This window comes from Oncorhynchus kisutch, linkage group LG19 (assembly GCF_002021735.2).
Source record: "Oncorhynchus kisutch isolate 150728-3 linkage group LG19, Okis_V2, whole genome shotgun sequence".
Lineage (NCBI taxonomy): Eukaryota > Metazoa > Chordata > Actinopteri > Salmoniformes > Salmonidae > Oncorhynchus > Oncorhynchus kisutch.
The window spans coordinates 10413356-10424123 of NC_034192.2; positions in this window are offsets into that span (position 1 = coordinate 10413356).

A 10768-nucleotide genomic window follows, 5' to 3' on the forward strand; every position below is an offset into this window, starting at 1 on the left:
TTGGCTGAAGCCTGAGGGCCAAGGAGCCAAGGAGTACTTCGCTCGCGCACTATCACGTCCTAGCCAAGCCATATTCAAGAGGAAACAAATTGTTGCTCTCAAAACAAATCTAATTATAACCGTTGAATTGATTACAAAGATATTTTCGTTTGGTGCCCGTTTTGAGGATGGCCGAGAGCGGAGGATGGCCGAGAGTGAGGCAGACACGCTAAGCACACAGAGTTTGAGAGCAAATACTTCAAGTTTGATGGGGTGCGGCTCCCACCCTTCTGCAGAGGAAAGATGGAGGAGATCGCCAACTTCCCCCTCGGAAGTAGCGATTTATGGATTGTCATGTATCCCAAGTCAGGTTAACAATATTGACATGTGTTGATGCTATGCAATATGTTAGTGCAGTACCCTCACTACCCTGAGATGCAGCATGCTGTAGGCTTGAGAATGCAGGGTCTTGGGTGTATCAGTGGAGGCTCCTCAGAGGAGGGAGGGGAGGACCATCCTACTCAGTGAATGTAATAAAAATACAAATAGTGGACAATTAAAAAGGTATCCTTTTTAGATAAAACTATACTACAAATATTGAAGTCACCACATAAACTGATTAAAACACACTGCTTTGCAATGGTCAGTAGCCTCAACAGCACTCTCTGGGGTAGCACCATGGTGTAGCCGGAGAACAGATATTTTCCACCCTCCTCTGGGTACATTGACTTCCATACAAAACCTAGGAGTCTCATGGTTCTCATCAACCTTCCATAGATTTACACATTCATTTTGACAACTTCCGGAGGACGTCCTCCAACCTATCAGAGCTCTTGCAACATGAGCTGACATGTTGTCCACCCAATCAAAGGATCAGAGAATTAATCCTGTATAGAAAGCTTAATCTAAAGCTAGCTAGCACTGCAGTGCATAAAATGTGGTGAGTAGTTGACTCAAAGAGAGAGAAAGACAATAGTTGAACAGTTTTGTACAGAAGCAGCAGAGAGAGAGCGCTACAATGCATTGCTTTGTCATTATGGGGTATTGTGTGGAGATTGATGAGGATTTTTTATTTAGTTAATCCATTTTTAGAACAAGGCTGTAACGTAACAAAATGTTGAAAAAATCAAGGGGTCGGATTATATTCCGAAGTATAGCTTACATAGCTAATGCAGCTAGCTAATTTAGCCTACTCAAATACCCGGCTCAAACAGAGATGAATGCTATTTATGCTAGCTAGCTGTTTAAGGCTATCCAACACTGGAACTCTTCCAAGTCAAGGTAAGCTTTCGGTTTTACTTATTTATTACCATCGGGTCCTGCCGGTGTAACTGCTAAACTGCTTGATGTACACTGTACTGTGTGATTTTAACTGGTTAACAAACGTGTTAGTTCTAGTAGCTATGTTAACTATGACATTAGCTAATATGGTGACAATGATGTAGGCTGTGTGTAATGGTTAGTGGTTATGGTACTGTATGAAGGTTTGGCTTGGAAAGGTTTTTTCGCTTGGTCACAGACAGCTGTTGTGTTCTGCATGTGAAACATATTTGGTGGACAAAAATAACTAGCCTGTCATTGCATAGTATTAGCATATTTCCCAGTGATCTTTGCCCAAACGTAACTTTTCAGTGATGTTTGTTGTGTGAACCCTACAAAAATGCTGACACAATGGCAGAGTTGAACTGCCAAGCCTGACTCTTTTCTCTGTAAGTGTGCCTTAAAAACTTCTGGGTGACAGGGGGGCAGTACTGAGTAGCTTGGATGAATAAGGTGCCCAGAGTAAACTGTCTGCTACTCTGTCCCAGATGCTAATATATGCATATTATTAGTATTATTGGATAGAAAATACTCTGAAGTTTCTAAAACTGTTTGAATGATGTCTGTGAGTATAACAGAACTCATATGGCAGGCGAAAACCTGAGAAAAATCCAACCAGGAAGTGGGAAATCTGAGGCTTGTAGTTTTTTAAAACTCAGCCCCTATTGTAGATAGATACAGTGGGATATTGGTTATGTTGCACTTCCTAAGGCTTCCACTAGATGTCAACAAACGTTAGAACTTTGTTTGAGGATTCTACTGTGAAGTGGGACAGAATGAGAGAGGAATGAGCCAGGTGTCTGGCAGATTGCCACAGGCTCTGAGGCGCGGTCACGAGAGAGTTAGCTCTCGTTCCATTGCTTTTCTACAGACATAGGAATTCTCCTTTTGGATTTGTTTACCAAACGCTCTAACAAAAGAAGCTATTTGAACATAAATGATGGACATTATCAAACAAAACAAACATTTATTGTGGAACTGCGATTCCTGGGAGTGCATTCTGATGAAGATCATCAAAGGTAAGTGAATATTTATAATGCTATTTCTGACTAATGTCAACCACCCAATATGGCGGATATCTTTTTGCTGCTTTGTTGTCTGAACGCTGTACTCAGATTATTGCATGGTTTGCTTTTTCTGTAAAGTAAAAAAAATATATTAACACAGCGGTTTCATTAAGGAGAAGTATATCTCTAATTCCATGTATAACAGTTGTATTTTCATCAACATTTATAATGAGTATTTCTGTAAATAGATGTGGCTCTCTGCACAATCCCCGCATGTTTTAGAACTACTGAACATAACCACGCTGCGCCTTGGTCTCCTCCATACAACGACCGTGACTCACTGGCTGTTGGCGAGGTGGGACACTACTGTCCCACATATCCCAGAGAGGTTAAAGGTCCACTGTGTAGTTTTTGTATGACCTGAACAATTTCAGATAGGTGGGGGAAGAAGGTTCTTCTCATCACTCCTATCAATGCCAACTAACAGACACATGGGGGGAGGGCTTGGAATTGAGGTTGGTTTAGGAGTTGGGTCTTGTAATACTGTGTTCGTAACCAAGTGAGAGGTTGGAATTTACCAGTTGTGAAGTCGTAAATACCAGTTGGATTTACTCAAGTGCTTGAACTCGTTTGAAACGCTGATTGGCTAAAGGCCAACAAGCTGCATAAACCATGAAAGAAAAGTACAGCAATCATGCTTGTAAACAAATTATAGTGTTCAAAACCATATTAATAGAATGATTTTTATAAATAATGTTTTGTTGTTACATGTAGCCCTTTACACTCATATACAGAGCTGTGAAGGACAGAGCCTGGGGTCTGACATCATGTATAGCATGTTACTGTTCAGCCACAATGTTCCAATTTTGGCGTTTATTTAGTGCCCAAATCAGCCGTTTTCAACCCGTATACAATTACTGTTGATGTTTACACAATCCAAAAACGGTCCATTATAAATCGCAATCTGGGCCAGGTGGGCATCCTTTGAAAGCCTGTTCGATTGTCAACATGACTAGCTAAGTTAAATACAATATTACAGTGTTAGGCTTTCCCAAAGTAAATCAGGGAAACTAATTCTGGTGCACATGGATAGGAGTCATGAGTAATTAAGAGGCGTGTGCCGTGGCATATTTTCTTCACAGTAGACAAACACAGGCTCATTGTGTTCAGAATAACACAACAGTACGCAATGTCATCTCGTAACTGTACGTCAAACATAGTGATCATAAACGTTGGCGTGTTTTATGATATAGAATTGTGAAGTGCACATTTGACTTGTTTGGTTTGCTTGTATGACAATTAAAGCAGCATTTATTATAATCCTCAATGTCTCATCTTTCAAAATACAATGAGTCCTCTTAACTTACAGCATTTCCCTCAGTCAGACAACAACAGATTTGCAAAAGTTGCCCAATTAGCAGGAGGGACGGGGGCAAATTCCTGTCGCATGAGGTGCTCAAGTTCAGAATGGCTGTCAGTCAAAACCCATACAGATTTTGACTGACAGTCAGTAATTGTGTGCTGGTGCGGATGCAGGGTTGTGTTCCAAGCAAAACAACTACAAAAGTGTGCTTTCTCTAGTTCCTCGATGACACCTTGTCATGTGTTTGTCTTATGTTGCATCTACACCACATTTTCCAGGAATATTCTTATCGTGTCACTGAATGTATACAGAGTATAACATTTCATCATCAAGAAATGCAGCGTAAAGTACTGTAAATGTAAAATGCACATACAATCAACAGTTTAAGTGTTTCCAATGACATCAGTGTGCATTGTGTGATTTTAACCAATTATGAGTAGGTATTGCCTACTAATTGGTTATCTTCCTCTATATTTTTTACTACAAAACATAGAAACGTGCAATTTTCATGTTGATGTTGGGGTGATGCTGGAGATAATGCAGCTGATTTAAAAAATATATATATATTTTAAACACTGTACAGGAAATATGTATTCTTTTGCATGTGATGTGATATGAAAGTAGAAGGCTTTGTGATTTTAGACCCTTATCGCAATTGAGATTGTTGGGGGTGGTGCTGGAGATGATAGATATGAAGTAGACGTTATTTTTATTTATTTCCCTTTAACACAGTTGCAGCCAACAGTACTTCTCAGTTTCAACTATTTTCTGCCGTCCATCCGTTTCACACGATCATTCAAAGACGCTTCCGTAAACAAGCCGTAAACATGGAAATAGAGCCGTGTGGTGGTAAGAAGGAAGTGGTGGTCTGGAAGGGAGATACAAAAAGGAAACATTAAGAGCACATTAACATAAAGGTGCTCGAACTGATAAAGTAGGGCCAGGTGACTAAAGGAAATGGATATATAGCATCGATAAACTTAGGAGCCTACCAGGACTAAACATAACTAGAACAGAGCATTAGCATAATCGGAGGGGCATAGATATATTACATAACACTTACATCAACACGACTATATAATAATATAAAGGCACTTACATCATCATATCATGCACGTAGGATTGATATGCTGCTATTATGGGGAAACAGGAGAGACAAATGCAGAGGGGAGGTGATTAGGGAGTGGGAACAGGTATGGAGGGAAGGGGCTTGACATTTTTTGACAGTTGGAGTCCTGTAGTGGTGCACCCCGCATTTAACCTCTCAATAACTACTCATTTACATTTTAGTCATTTAACAGACGCTCTTATCAATAGTGATTAGGGTTAAATGCCTTGCTCAAGGGTACAGACAGATTTTCCATCTAGTCATCTCAGGGATTTGAACCAGTGACCTTTCAGTTACTGGCTCAATGCTCTTAACCGCTAGGCTACGGCTAAAACATTAAATTAGAAAAATATTGTGATATGACATTTAGGCTATATCACCCTACACACAACGCATCTCTTTAATAATAAAACAATAATGCTTGGGTTTTATATAGCATTCATCATGGAACCAAATATGATGTTATTAGACTCTGTATTGTAAGCTTTGTACATCTTGTCCCCAGTGCAAGCTCAAAACATGATGTCCCTAAAGCCATTATTAGACATGGTTATGGCAGACAGGCATTCATTTTGCGGGACATGATGGGGCCTGTCATTACTTCATAAGCCTCGATCACATGAAGCCAATTCTAGTGAAGCTAACTGTTGGATTATCTTGAAATTCCTATTTTATTTGATTGTGGTCAGTGCCACTGGGCTCTGTTTTGAGACTTGGTTTCCAGAAAGACATCATTACTACTGAAAGACATGATTGTTAATTGTAATGTGTTGGACGCATGGATTCTGTGGGACTTGCTGATTCTATGGGATTTAATGTGGTGTGTCATTGCCTCTGGAGTTTATATGCCCAATGATCGGTAACCAGGTTGTCTAGTATCTGATCTCTACTTCACAGTAACAGTGTTTGTTTCCCTTTAAGAGAGGGTTCATGGAAGCCAACTACATAATTTGGGGTGTGAGGTTGGCATAGCTGTGAAATCTCTTGTCCTAGGCTACTGTAGGGCAAGTCTCTGTCACAGACAGTGGGAGACGCTAAAAGCTGACAAGTTGCACATTGAGAAAGACCAGATTTGGAAAGAGAAATATAGTTTGGTAAATGTTTGCCTGACATAGCACTATACTGGTTTAGTTTGGGCTGTGAATATTTCCCTCATTGGTGTCATATTCCATTTTAACTAATGACTAACCATTTATCTTTTCCTCTAGATTTCAACTACCCATTACCCTTTCCTCTTGATTCTCTCTACCTCCCTCAGCCTGGCCTAGACATCATACAGGTAGGCCTACAGTACTGAGTATTACTACTGTTCTGGAGTACCCTCAGCCTAGACATCATACAGGTAGGCCTACAGCACTGAGTATTACTACTGTTTTGTAGTACCCTTAGTCTGGCCTAGACATCATAAAGGTAGGCCTACAGCACTGAGTATTACTACTGTTCTGGAGTACCCTCAGTCTGGCCTAGACATCATACAGGTAGGCCTACAGTACTGAGTATTACTACTGTTTTGTAGTACCCTTAGTCTGGCCTAGACATCATAAAGGTAGGCCTACAGCACTGAGTATTACTACTGTTCTGGAGTACCCTCAGTCTGGCCTAGACATCATACAGGTAGGCCTACAGTACTGAGTATTACTACTGTTCTGTAGTACCCTCAGCTTGGCCTAGACATCATACAGGTAGGCCTACAGTACTGAGTATTACTACTGTTCTGTAGTACCCTCAGTCTGGCCATGACATCATACAGGTAGGCCTACAGTACTGAGTTTTACTACTGTTCTGTAGTACCCTCATCCTAGACATCATACAGGTAGGCCTACAGTACTGAGTATTACTACTGTTCTGTAGTACCCTCAGCTTGGCCTAGACATCATATAGGTAGGACTACAGCACTGAGTATTACTACTGTTCTGTAGTACCCTCAGTCTGGCCTAGACATCATACAGGTAGGACTACAGTACTGAGTATTACTACTGTTCTGTATTACCCTCAGTCAGAAAAATATTGTGATATGACATTTTGGCTATATCACCCTACACACAACTCATCTCTCTAATAATAATAATGTTTGGGTTTTATATAGCGTTTATCATGGACCCAAATATGATATTATTAGACTATATTGTAAGCTTTGTACTAACACTAAAACTGCACTCAATGAGCTGTATACCGCCATAAGCAAACAGGAAAAAGCTCATCCAGAGGTGGTGCTCCTAGTGGCCGGGGACTTTAATGCAGGGAACCTTAAATCAGTTTTACATCATTTCTATCAGCATGTTAAATGTGCAACCAGAGGGAAAAAAATTCTAGACCACCTTTACTCCACACACAGACACGTACAAAGCTCTCCCTCAACCTCCATGTGGCAAATCTGACCATAATTCTATCCTCCTGATTCCTGCTTACAAGCAAAAATTAAAGGAAGCACCAGTGAAGTGGTCAAATGCTAAACTACAGGACTGTTTTGCTAGCTCAGACAGGAATATGTTCCGGGATTCTTCCGATGGCATTGAGGAGTACACCACATCTGTCACTGGCTTTATCAATAAGTGCATCGAGGACGTCGTCCCCACAGTGACTGTACGTAATTACCCCAACCAGAAGCCATCAAACAGGCAAAGAGTCAATACAGGACAAAGATTGAATCATATTACACCGGCTCCGATGCTCGTCAGATGTGGCAGGGCCTGCAAACTATTACAGACTACAAAGGGAAGCACAGCCACAAGCTGCTCAGTGACACGAGCCTACCAGACAAGCTAAATAACTTCTATCCTCGCTTCGAGGCAAGTAACACTGAAACCTGCATGAGAGCATCAGCTGTTCCAGATCATGCTAAGAACCTTAAACAGGCTGGGGATCTGGGGTGGCAGGTAATCTAGTGGTTAGAGCATTGGACTTGTAACCAAAAGGGTTGGCAGATCAAATCCCTGAGCAGACAAGGTACAAGTATGTTGTTCTACCCCTGAACAAGGCAGTTAACTCACTGTTTCTATGCTTTCATTGAAAATTAGAATTTGTTCTTAACTGACTTGCCTAGTTAAATAAATATAAATCTGCTCTATGTCCATGCAAAGTCAAACAGGAAGATACTGGAATTAGAGGATATGGGAAAGGGAGATGGAAGAGAAAGTCATTTGAAGGCAGAAGAGATGTAGTGGGATGTGAATGAACATTTTAATTTGACCCTTTTTCTCCCCAATTTCGTGGTATCCAATTGTTAGTAGTTACTATCTTGTCTCATCGCTTCAACTCCTGTACGAGCTCGGGAGAGACGAAGGTCGAAGGCCCATACGTCCTCCAAAACACAACCCAACCAAGCCGCACTGCTTCTTAACACAGCGCGCATCCAACCCGGAAGCCAGCAGCACCAATGTGTCGGAGGAAACACATGTGTCAGCGTGCACTGCGCCCGGCCCGCCACAGGAGTGCGCGATGAGACAAGGATATCCCTACAGGCCAAACCCTCTCTAAACTGGACGATGCTAGGCCAATTGTGCGTCGCCCCATGGACCTCCCGGTCACGGCCAGCTGCGACAGAGCCTGGGCTCGAACCCAGGGTCTCTGGTGGCACAGCTAGTACTGCAATGCAGTGCCTTAGACCACTGGCCACCCGGGAGTAAGAACATTTTTAAGTATAAAAAAGTGTACCCACTTCATACAATACTTTCCATAGTTTTACACCGAGGCCTACTTATAAAAACATTGTGTGCTCTTGAAATGCTCAACTGCATATCTCTATGAAGAAGTGAGGGGGTAGGTGACTTGAGTTGGTTACTTGTCTGAGATCCAACAGGTGGTTATTTGTTATGACTACTGCGCACTCACCTGGTGGGCTCTAAGCCTTGCATGCCAGGCCCCCTTGACACAGTCACTCTTGTATCTCTCTACTGGACACCAGGATTATCATTCTCTCTTGATCTCCTTCCTTATCGTCCTGTTGTACCTGCAGTGATGCCGAACACATCGCCTGCGTCGTGCACCTAAAGCAAGGGCAGCTCTAGGTAGGCTAGCCAGATAATAAGAACAACATGACCAACAAAAAAAAAAACCAATCAAACGCAACTGCATGCACAGAACGATAACTTTAAAATTGCGTTAAACCAACTGTAAAATATGCAAACCATTCAGAAAGGCATTTGATCTGATACTGAGCTGTAGCTAATATTATCTAGCCATAGCCATAAGGCTACCAACCTCACTGATAAATTTGTAGTACAAGCTCTTCCAATACTGCGGTGGGAATTGTTCTTTTTTGCCTGCACTACAGACTCCACTAATACAGAACTAGTAAAGGCCCAGTGCACTATATATTTTTTTGTATTACATTTATTTATTATTATATATATCATATCTTTTTTACTTCCCGAGCCTATGCCCATAAGCACTCTGTTATGTTGTGCTGGATGTCATGCACGGATGCTGCTTTATAATGTTTCTATATTGGAGTCTTCAGTCGAGCCAGAGTCCTTAAAAGAACAGCAAGTTACCTAACCACAAGAAGATTCAAATGTGTTTTTTGGTGATGGCTTTATGGGATACCTAGCAACTTGTAAACAACTACCCATTCCTATGAGTGAGTACTATTTTAATAGTTATGTTAAATAATACACACAAGGTCCAATTATATTATATGACTGTTGCCTCTTGTTTATTGGGATGGTAATGCCGTTTGTTTTCTGATTTTATTTATTTATATATATATACACACAGTTGAAGTCGGAAGTTTACATACACTTAGGTTGGAGTCATTAAAACAAAAATTAACCTAACTTCAACATCTGGGAAAAGACATCTTTCAGATGTGTACAAAACAGGAACACCTTCCTAATACTGTGGCAGGTAGGTAGCCTAGTGGTTAGAGCGTTGGACTAGTAACCGAAAGGTTGCAAGACCGAATCCTGAGCTGACAAGGTAAAAATCTGTTGTTCTGCCCCTGAACAAGGCAGTTAACCCACTGTTTCTAGGCCGTCATTGAAAATAAGAATTTGTTCTTAACTGACTTGCCTAGTAAAATAAAACTGCACTCCCTTTTGCCCTCAGAACAGCCTCAATTCGTCGGGCATGGACTAAAAGCGTTCCGCATGGATGCTGGCCCATGTTGACTGCAATGCTTCCCACAGTTGTGACAATTTGGCTCAATGTCCTTTGGGTGGTGGACTATTCTTTACACACAGGAAACTGTTGAGATTGAAAAACCCAGCAGTGTTGCAGTGCTTAACACACGAAGCGGTGTGCCTGGCACCTACTCCCATACCCTGTCCAAAGGCACTTCAATATTTAGTCTTTCCCATTCATCCTCTGAATGGCAGACATACCCTTCATCTACACAGATTGAAGTGGATTTAAGTGACATCAATAAGGGATCATAGCTTTTACCTGGTCAGTCTGCCATGGAAAGGGTATGTTTTGTGCACTCAGTGTATGTACCCAACAATGAAAACACTTACGGGAGAGTGGGGTAAGTTAAGACATTTTTTACATTCAGCATCACTCGGTCAAGGGAAATGTAATATTTTTTTCTAACAAAGATATCTACATATATTTCAGGATGTTGCAAATCCCTGGAAATAATCAGAATTCATGTAAACATTAAAGTTAAAAAAATATATCTTGTCCAAAAAAGTGGTTTGCACAACTTACCCTGGGTATGGGGTTAAGCCACCTACACATTTATGTATTGAATTAAATATTACCACTACCTTTATATAACCATATCTATCTTTATTTCCCAAACACAATTCAGTACAATCACAATATATATTTGTATCATTTTAAGCATATTTTAACACAGGCTTAATGCCTAACAAACACTTTGTACTTTTAAAAACATTTTTAACATCGGCCAGACCCTGTTTAAGCCTGGGGGAAAAAAACACTTACATATTGCTCAACTTGCAATTGGCTCAACCATTGTCTCAACTTACCCCATGGTCATTGGCTCAATTTACCCCAAGGCAAACATCTTCACTATATTAGCCCACACAG